This window comes from Gallinula chloropus (genome assembly GCF_964237585.1).
Source record: "Gallinula chloropus genome assembly, chromosome: 9".
NCBI classification, from domain to species: domain Eukaryota; kingdom Metazoa; phylum Chordata; class Aves; order Gruiformes; family Rallidae; genus Gallinula; species Gallinula chloropus.
The window spans coordinates 3,314,120-3,324,781 of record NC_140094.1 but is presented as its reverse complement, the minus strand read 5'-3'; positions in this window follow the sequence as shown (position 1 = coordinate 3,324,781).

Below are 10,662 nucleotides of genomic sequence, written 5' to 3'. Positions count from 1 at the left end.
CTGGCTCTAAGTGGCCTGGCTTCTGACCTCTGTAGGTCTCTGCCAACCTCAGCCATTAGGTGATTCTGTGAAATAATTTTGGGTCAAAAAACACTGCCACCAAACCTACAGTTTTCCTTATAGGTGGGCATGGGAGCCCTTGGTTTGTCTCTCACTTGAGAAAAACACCTGCATTTTATATTGAACATACATAGTTGTTCAAATGCTTGTTGCCTAACCTCTGTCTTGGTGGTTAGGAACTCTCCTCTGAGAGGGAAGATTGGGCAAGAATCATGTTCTTGAAAGATGAGAAAATTAAATCTGGATTTTCAGATCAGTCTCAAAGACTGTTTTAGTCATGGAACTGCTGTAGAACAAATGGCACCACTGAGTGCTACAGTTGTAAGAAAGTGATTGCTTCCACTCATTTTCAGTACACATGATCTGAAGGTAGAGGCTGTTTCCAGATATACACTACCAAAGATGAATGCTATTACCTATTTCTGGATCATGGTCAGGCATATAAATACTGAGCCATTCAAGGCCTATAAGGACAGGCATTTCTGGATAGGTGCAGATGTAGAATTGTACATGCCTGAAGTCTCGAGGCCAAGTGTGCTGCTGACATTCTTGTGCTTCCAAAGTTAGCACAGCAGAGAGGATGTGCAACTATGAACTGTCATGCCTAAATTGTATTAAAAGCTCAGTTTTGATGCCCAAATCCTTGCGTAGATCTAGCCTGAAGTGGTATTTCCAAAGTCACTGGGAAGGCCTTAAACCAGATTGCATGTTTCTTGCACTTGGTGCAGTGAACTCTGATTTCAAAGAAGATACTTTCAAGGAGAGGGAAGCTAGATTAATCCACATTCATTCTGAGGAGCTTTAAAGCTCTTGTTGGCCAAAAGGGGAGCCTGAAAGGTGCTCAGGAGTCCTGTTTCCCTACTTCCAAATATTAGTTGAGGGATGTGCTCAACAGCTCTGATACATGTGCTTGGAAGCACAGCGTAATCTTGTAACAATGTACTCCTTCAGCAATAAACCTAATAATCCATGATTCAGAAAACAAACAACATGCTACTGACAATAATGAAGACAGATTTTTCCATTAGAAGCTGAAGTTTTATTACAGGATAACAGTACATAAAGCACATCTAAAATCGATGTGTTCAATGCACTTAATAAAGGTAATGTAATATTAAAGGTACAGTTTCTAAGTACAATATAACAACATTCATATTAGAATGAAAATTGGAGTATTTAAAAGACAACATTAAATCTCTTATTTTTACAGTCATATTTACAAAATGAATCAAAATACTTTTTTTTCGGGACTGAGTAAAATAACAAACTTGAATATAAGCAGGCTATCGTAAGAGTGAGCTGGAGAGGTCCATGGAAGTGAAAGGTGACTGGGTAAAGATCATTAGCAAAGGTTTAGTACAATACCACTTTACTATTCCTCTTGATGGCTTACGTTTTATTGTGGCTAGAAAAGGAATTTGTACATACTGTACACATAGCAGACAGCATATATTTACATGTACAGTATCATTGCATTTAAACTGGTGTGTATTTACAGGAATTTGAGCGTATCACTCAACGAGGTTTTTGAAGTCTTATGTGCTTAATCTTCAAACTGATCTGTAGTTGTAATCAGTATTTATTCTGGTCTTGTTATGCTGAACATTGAGTAAACAGGGAGCATATATGTTAACCAAATGGTTTTGCATAAATATATCAAACTATTAAAACAATAGGGAGAAAGTGTTCCTAGCATTGTGTATAGGTTAGTACAAACAAATTTAAAGAGCGAGTCCTTTTCTCTTGGAAAATATCAAAAGGTGACTTAAATCAACAAGGGAAAATAAAATTGGTCATGGCTTATATTTAAATAAGATTGTAGCTTCAAGAGGTTTTTATAATTGTCCTGATAGTGTTTGCAATTAAACATTCCACTTACGAAAATATACCCATGGTGCAGTAAAGTTTGTATTTATTTTTAGGACAACAGTATGTTTGCTGTTTAAAAAAAATTATTTATATATATATATTCCTTGGATTGAGGGTATAAAAGCAGTGCATGGAAGCCAAGAATCATGGCTTTAAAATTCACTACCTTCTATTATCAAAAAGTGCAGTAAACAGAAACATTGTATTTAATAAATTGCTCAAAAATCTTTGCTAAAGATCTTATAAATTCAGTAATATTACAGAAAAATTCTAATAAATATTTAAAAGGTTAATTACCTCCTTAGTTAGATATTTGATATCCATCGGTTTTTAAGAATTAACATGAAAACAGTATCTAGAGTGAAGGAACAGGGGACGGGAATTCTTTTAAGGGCACATGACTACGTAAATTAAGGTATACATGGAAAAATAAAAACAAAACCCCCAGACCTGACAAAACATTGAAAATTCCACTTCTTAAGTAACTTTAGTTGCAAATGGCTGTCCTTAGATAGGTATGCATGGTTTATAAAGCATATCCAAGGACTGAATTTAGCCATCAATCCATCATGGAAGATTTACAGAAAATTCCTATTTACAGTAACTGGAGTTAAGTGTGTAGGCATGGCCTAGTAACATCCGCAGTTTGAGTGTGTACAGAGCCTATTTAAAGTGAAGAGGGAGGAAGGCACCCAGCAGAATAACATCTATAAATATCAGATGCAACGACAGGATAGAACACTCCCAACAAGCCAAATAACTACCTCCCTTTCAGACAGACAGCATATTGTAATTCCTTTAAACTGGCAGATCAGATGGTTTTCTTTTTTCTGATAGAATACAGGCAGACTGTTTTAGTAGCCAAAAGGGTAACAAGCTGGACAGAACATTTTTAATAATGTTAATAATTAATAATGTTAAGAACGTAGAAAAAAATTCTACACTTGATATCAAGTATCTGTACCGGTGAAGTAATTTTCTCCTTATTAAATATACTATAGAATAATTTATATAATGACACTATGCATTTAAAGAGAAAACCATGTCCCAAATCTTGTACTCTGATACAGGTACTTGTTGGGCATATGTCGGTGTATATATATATATATACACAAATATATATATATTTATATATAGTTATACTCGGTGAAATTAACAAGACCCAAAGGTGGTATTGTCTAGGAATAAAAGGGGTTTGTTTGCTTTTGTTCACAAAAGTAACTTATCTAGCACCACACATCAGAAAAACACAAAAATAGCACACTCTAGTTCTAAACAGCTATGTCTAAAATAGATTATATAGTAAAACAGATATTATACAGCATAATGTGGTATTTGATAAACAGATAAATATTTGCACTGTGTAGGCTTGTTTATAGTATAACTTTTATCTATACAGAATGAAAGCAAAAAGTTAACTGTATAGAGGTGAGCAGAACAACATTAAATATTATGACTCCAAAGCAGAGACAAAGTTAGAGTTGAAAGAATAGAGCAAGATAAAATGTTTACAGGCCATTACAAGTCCTTAAATTAGTAGTAAAATAAGGAATCAGTTGCTCAAGTTTAAGAAAGCAGTAAACAAGAGATTGCATTTACATGCAGATGTCTAAAACTTGTATTTCTTTTAAATCTATGCACAAAAAGTCATTTGTTTTTATTGCTTGACATTCAGTTATGGCTAGAGTATTTTTAACCTTTTTTTTTTTTGTACTTTGGAAACAAGAATATTGTTAAAGGTGCCATAAAAATGGACAACATTGAAAACAATTTGCAAATAAACCACCTAACACTGCAGTTCTTTATACATTTTAAAAAGCCTTGTCTGGGGTTTGTCATATGTTAAATATATTTAATCTGGGAAAATACACTGTAGCTTGAAGCCTCCCATTGGCCCAAACATCCAATACAAAAACACATCTCCAGAAAAGGAGCAGGCAGACAATACAGTTACATATAAAGAAGCAGCCAGTTAATGTCCTAATAGTTCAAATATTTACCACTGTTCTGTATCTTGTTTCTAAATCAATGTAGAAATGAGGAACATTTTGGATTTAGAAAGGTGTACAGTACGTTTGCCTTTTTGTGAAATATAATTCACTGTATTGCTTATGAATTCTCTGCATTAGGTATAGATAGCATTACAGATTGCAAGTTCCTGTAAAGTCTGTGCATCTACATTAAGACTGTGGGTAATGTAGGGTAGTGTTTCTCAAACTGAAAGTCACAACCATTTGAAAGTTGCCAGAGTGCTCAGATTATTATCAAAACGCTACATCAGGCACAGGTAGCTCGGCTCTCCAGCGCAAAGCATGTGGCTGTGCTGGCTGCAGGTGAGGGCGCTGGGAAGGGAGCTGGTCCCACTTACTGGATGCAACTCACTCCTTCCAGCATGGAGAGGCTGGAAGAGCAGCCTGTTGGCTGCAGGCATGTGCAGTAGCCATGGAGTTACTAAGTGCTAGCAGCAGCTCAGTTCCTTTAGCTAGGAAATGCTGCCAGAAATTACAGCTGGTTTACTCTGCCTCCCCCCAAAAAGTGAGTTAATTCCAACGCAGAGCACCCTGTGAAAAAACACAGTCCAGAGGGATTGTGCTTTCAGAAAGCTTGAGAAACACTGACTTATAGGAAAATAAGTATACAAAGGACATAGTAACACTGAAAACATGCAGGTGTTAACAAAAAGGTGTGATGTCACACATCAGGTTGAACAACGTGATTGTGAAGTTCAGCTTGAAGAAATAATGAGATTATGAGGGAAGACATACAAGTGAATATTGTGGCAGAAGAAATGAATCTATGAGTGTTGATCTGAAGCCTTTATCATGTTTTGTTTCTTATTTGGATAGCCTACTTATTGCTATAAAGTTATTGCTATATTCTACCAATGATAAAGGCAAAAAAAAAATTAGGATAAACAGCAACATTACATAGGAAAAAGGTAGAATACAGCTTTTATTTTGATGTTAAAATTCCTCTTAGTACCTGAATAAATTTCCAAAGATAGACGGTATATTATCCTAAATGTGATGTATTTTTCCTCTCAAGTCCAGTGACTTAGCATTATTTAGCAAGCTATTATCACAGTACTAGGATTAAAGCACATACTGCAATGATTTTTAAATAAATACTCATTTAAATTTAAAAACTTTCCTTTTTGTTGTTCTATTTGGTTTCCATATGCATTTGCCCTCATTTCCACCGAATGATTTACTGACAGGAATATTTAAGCATAAAGAAAATAGGAGGCTAATATTCAAATATATTTATGGATGAAACTTTTAAAGTAATAAATATAGTATTAACAACAAAAAAATAATTCTAATAGTTATATTTCTCCAGGTAAGGAAAATAAAGATGTTTCTTCTGTGCAATCTGAATCAGCTCGCAAAGGTAGAATTTCATATAAAGAATACTCAAGAGAAAGTATTTTTGGCTATTGGACAGTAAATGCTGTTTCTGACATTTATATTAATAAGTTCATCTACATTGGGGAATTTAGGAATGTGTAGAGAGAAAAATACATTGTTCATATGCACAGCTTACACCGTGCAACCCGTTTTGTTCATGAAGTGCAGACTGGGAAGTGTCTATGCCAATCCAAAAGAAATACTTTAAGGTTTGGACCACTCCATCACATAGTTAAAAAGATTTTATAGATTGTACAAATTAAGAGTGTGTGCAATTGATACACATGTATGTAAAGCATAGGTTTTATTGTGAATCAGAAATAGGATTTTTCTACTGAAGATGTGCCAGAACACAAACTGATCAAGGGGCCACAGCCAGTGAGCTGTTGTCTGCGTTGGAAGGCCATTCCAAGCTAGACTTGAACACTGGCTTTTAAAATGGGGAGGTTTCTATATTTATTAAGCAACCTAAAGCAAACAACTGGTAGCCACATACCCAGTGAAAAAGCCCTCAGTAACCTAACATTACTGGAGAAGTGATGTTTTTTGCGAGGAGACAGACGTGTTTGATGGAGAAATTCACTCTCTCCCCAGTTTAACCAAAGCCTTGAACATCCTGTTTATTTCCTTTGTACTTGCTTATTTACCTTTCTGCTGGCATTTTCAAAAGAATGTGAAGCCATGAAACAAGGCTAATTGGGACAGGCTTCCAAAATCCTACAGCTTGACACTTGGAGACTGCTTAGACATTGCTGGGTTTGGCGCCACTGTAATCACTTGCCATGGCTGTATTTGATGCGCTAGATAGAAGGATGTCTCCAGCCTCAGTGTTTCTTTCCAGTCAAGCTTTATGCTTTACCGTGTAGCATATGCAACCATGACAGACAACGTCTGAAATGTGCTTGTATTCCTGCAGATCTGTGGTCCTTTTTATGTGACTTCATTGCCAAACCCTAATTATTGCTTTTTCATTCTTACTGTACTATGATAAACTGATTTGTTTTCTTTGACAATAACTTAAATACTGAAAACCCAATTTTTACCGCAAAACACTGAAATTCATCTAGGAAAATAGTACTATCATTATAAAAAAGTCCAGAGGGTACTGAAACTAGTTTCAGTCATTTATTTAATGGGTCAGCATTAATTTCTAAAGTAGAATTGCAAAACCTTTGCACTGTTTGGTGTACTTTTGTTTTGAACAAAATAAAGACCAAAGTGCCGCTGTACTGCGAAACTGAACAAGAGAATGAGGCACGCATAGAGCATTTAGATTAAAAAAAATAGTAAAAAAATCCAGTTCTCTTGTGCCTGGAGGGGAGGGGGAAGGGAAGAAATACTAGCATATTTTTTAAAAAGTAATTTGTTCCACCAGTAGTACTGGCCACCCTGTTGAAGAGTTTTAGAAGATCCCTGAGCACATTAGTTTCTGACTCTTAACCCCAGCCCCAAATGTTAGGGCTCTGTTGTTGATAACGAGATGGATTGTCATTCACAGTTAAGTCAATCATAAGGTGCTTGTCTATTTACCCTTTTTTTCACCAATCAGCACAAAGAACTGTCAGAAAATAACTTTTATTTTACTTTTTTAAATAATAAAAGGGCACAAAATTTAAACAATCAATGTTTTGTGACAGTGGTTTAGGAGTATTATCTGGCTGCCCCTCAACAACAGACAAGTGATTCAATCGACATTCCTTAGCAAAAAAAAAAAAAAAAAAAGAAAGAAAAAAAGGCAAAAAAAAAAAAAAGAAAAAGAAAAAAAAAGAAAAAAGAAGAATCCTGTACAAATATGTATTTTTCCCTGAGGGATCAAGGTTACACCCGCAAGTGCTCTATGTACATATTGCACTGTAGAGGAATGAAGAACATGTGCAAAAAAAGCAACAATGATTGAAGCTTACTAATCAAACCTTTTAATAATGACTGCTATGTCATCTTGCATTTTGGAATGTCGGAACACAGCTATTCCTTTAATCTAAAATGTAAAAAACAACAAAAAAAAAGAAAAAGAAAAACACACGTCTACTATGGCACATTCAATGAAATAAAAAGTCTTCCAAAGACAAATAGACAAATTCCATCAAGAAAATAATACAAAGTTCGTTCGTTTGTTTTTTTTGTTTTTTAGAAAAATTACATTACTTTCTTTCATTGTTTCACATTACAAAATCTTTTTTTTTAATGTTTACACAAATCACATTTTATTGCAGGAATATTTCAAGTGCCATCAAACATTTATAGAAGGGTTAAAAAAATAGAAGTCTCTCTAAAGTGGTCCAGACAAGGCTTTGTATAGAATAAATCTTTTTTCCACCTTCTATTTTTGACTTTAAGTATTTTGAATACATTTTCTTTATTCCATTGACACTTAACAGCCTAGAAGCAGCCACTCACACGTACCCACACATATCTTTATGTGTGCACACAAATGTACTCTCTCACACACACAGGTGCACATACACACACAGATCTCGGTATCCATACTAAGAGAGATAAGCTTTAATAAAGAACAACCAAACTTAAAAACAGCCTCCCTTTTCACCTAATCCTGTAGTTTTTAAAATGTCAAACAACGCTGGAGATGTTGAAGTATATTAGGGTAGTTCAAATGACAGTATGGTTATCTTTTTCCTGAAAAGCCAGAAGACATCTCTGTGGATACACGTAACACCCAACAGAAATAAATCTCTCTGCAGACTTTAAGGAACAGACCATTCAAACCCAGTGTAGCATTTCTTTATCTTCGGCTATCCTCGTGTTTTAGTCAGTAGTGAACTGGGCAGACTATGAAAAAACTCATGTGATTATCCATTGACCCCAAATATGTTTTTTAATTGAGTATTTGGTCAGTCATTGGATACCAGGCCATAGTCCAGAGGTTCCGCAGAGTGCGTTTCCTCTACTATGTTATGGTCTTACATGGCCATTGCTCTGAGCTTATCCTGTGTCCCCTTTCATAAAAGCCTCCTTGGCAACAGAAGCCTCAGCAGTGTGTCTGCCATGCTGGTTCCCTTTTTTTCCAATCCAGGAAGAGCAAAACAAAAATGCTGCTCTGTTGCCAAGTGGCTGTTAGCTGTAATCAGGAAAGCAGAGTTACTCGGGGTGTGTATGCACAGCCTGATTCAACAAGGTGCCAGTACACAGGAGCTCCCACAGACAAAAATCCCGGCACTTTCTGGCCTGGAAAATCACATCGCAAGCTGTTTTCAGATGCAGAGGGCTTTCAGCTAAAGACCCTATCTGGCACCTTTCTATGGTTATGTATTTTATTAGTAAATGCTCCAAAAATCTGTGTCGTCAATGACTTATGAGTGTAAATATGCTGAACTAGGTACCAAACAAAACCATTGGACCCGAGGCTGGACCCTGGTAAAGTCCTAATATACATCAGGAAAAGGTCGGAAAAGGATGTGACTGAAAATCCCCAAATATTTTGCCTGGTAGTCTACTTACTGTCAGACGTAGGAGTTGTATCTCGCTCTAAAAAATGCAGATCTTGTTTCATTATTCATTAGTTGACACTGAAATTAAGTTTAGTTGATCTTTACAGGACTAGCACCTAAGGCTGGTCACATTCAGAAAACATTTGTTAGTTAAAAGGGTTGCTTTAAAAATAGAAACACACATTAGAAGTACCATATAGTGCCAGTTACTCCAATAAAGTAAACAATGATTCTATGAAAAATGTTTCAGTGGGACTGGAGAGAGCATGTACTGGGCTGAGAGATGCCTCTACGGGAGCAGGCAGGATGGAGCAGTAAAGGGACGCTCTGTGGACCTTTTCCAAAAGCCCTCTCATGTCTCCATCCCAGTGCTCACTGAGGTGCAGTTGTTCCCCTCCCATACACTGGGACATACTGCTTTGAAGGGGAAACATGTGATGCTCATCTCCCCCTCCTTTCCAATGACAGAGATAAGTGATGGCTGTAAGCTTCCCTAATGTGGCAGACTACAAAATTTGGAATGCATGGCATAGCTAATTCTCTCAATTTGACCCTAAAGGAAATGTGTTTAAATCCTAGAATAAGCCTCTGTTTTGCTTGTAATAACCCACTGACCTAATTCTCCTTTATAAATAGGCTTCATTGTGCTTTTACTAACTTCTAGAAGTTTCATTTCAACAACTATAATATAGGTAAGAGACACTTTATCCTGAGAACATAGAGCAGTGGAGCACATTCTGTCTCGTTCCTTTATTTTAAAGTTCCTGGATTTTTCTTAGACACTTCTTCACAAACTTGTTCACATAGGCCTACTGCTGTACGTCCTCCTCTCATTCAGACCAGTTACACACCTCTGTCTCAAACAGCCACAGTATATTTTGTGATGGTGTTAATCAGCTTCCTTCAGAACTAGGCTTACTGCTCAGAGACAGCACTTCCTGACGGGAATGGTAATGAGTAGCAATAAAGACTACGAGGTTGGGCTAATTGGTTGGTTAGGTAAATCGGGGATCGGTTCAGAATTACAGGATGCAGGTTTATGATATTAGTATTTCTAAGCATTATACAGTGTACACAACAATGCTTTCTAGCAACAGTGTGATTTCATTAGTCTGTCCTCATCTGATAAACTTTAAAGTGCATCTTAAATAAGGAGAGCAATGGACTTCTCTGCTCAGCTATGTGAAACTGAACTGCTGGATGCTGGAACGACATGGGTCAGTGTCTCATCTCACTGAAGTCAAAGACAAACCTATATATTTTGATAGCCTAGAGTTGGGAGTTTGAAGCATTGTTTACAATATGGAGTACAAAAGTATGTAGTATTACGTATAAAAATGACTTTTCCACAGACATGTCATACACACATACTTTTCTGCAGGTACTGACTTGAGTAAATATCTTCAAACCTGGATTTATGGTGGGCAGGTATCGCTTTCTTCAACAGCCGGATTTTCAAGGATGCTGTTACTCCTTTGTGAATGATCTACAATCACTTAGTTTAACTTTGACCATGGAAACTCAGCACCTTGGAAAATGAGGCTTTTGACTTAAGCACCTAAACCTGAATTTAGGTATGTCATTTTAAATATCCAGGTTTGAAACACTTGAAAATGAAAGTACCTTTGAATTTAATGGCTGAAAAGCTGATTTAAATTTAGAAAACTGATTATTTTCAACACCTTAAAAAAAATGAAAATCTGTCTAACCATTTCAGGATATGACCAGCCTCTCTTTAAAAGTAACACGGAAAACAGCAGCATAAATACCTCCCAATGTACCAGTACCTGCCAAACCTTTTTCAGTTAAACTTGAATTTCTGGTGCACATGCAACACAACAATGAACACGCTAGCATTTAATTTAAAGAAAAAGGTGCAA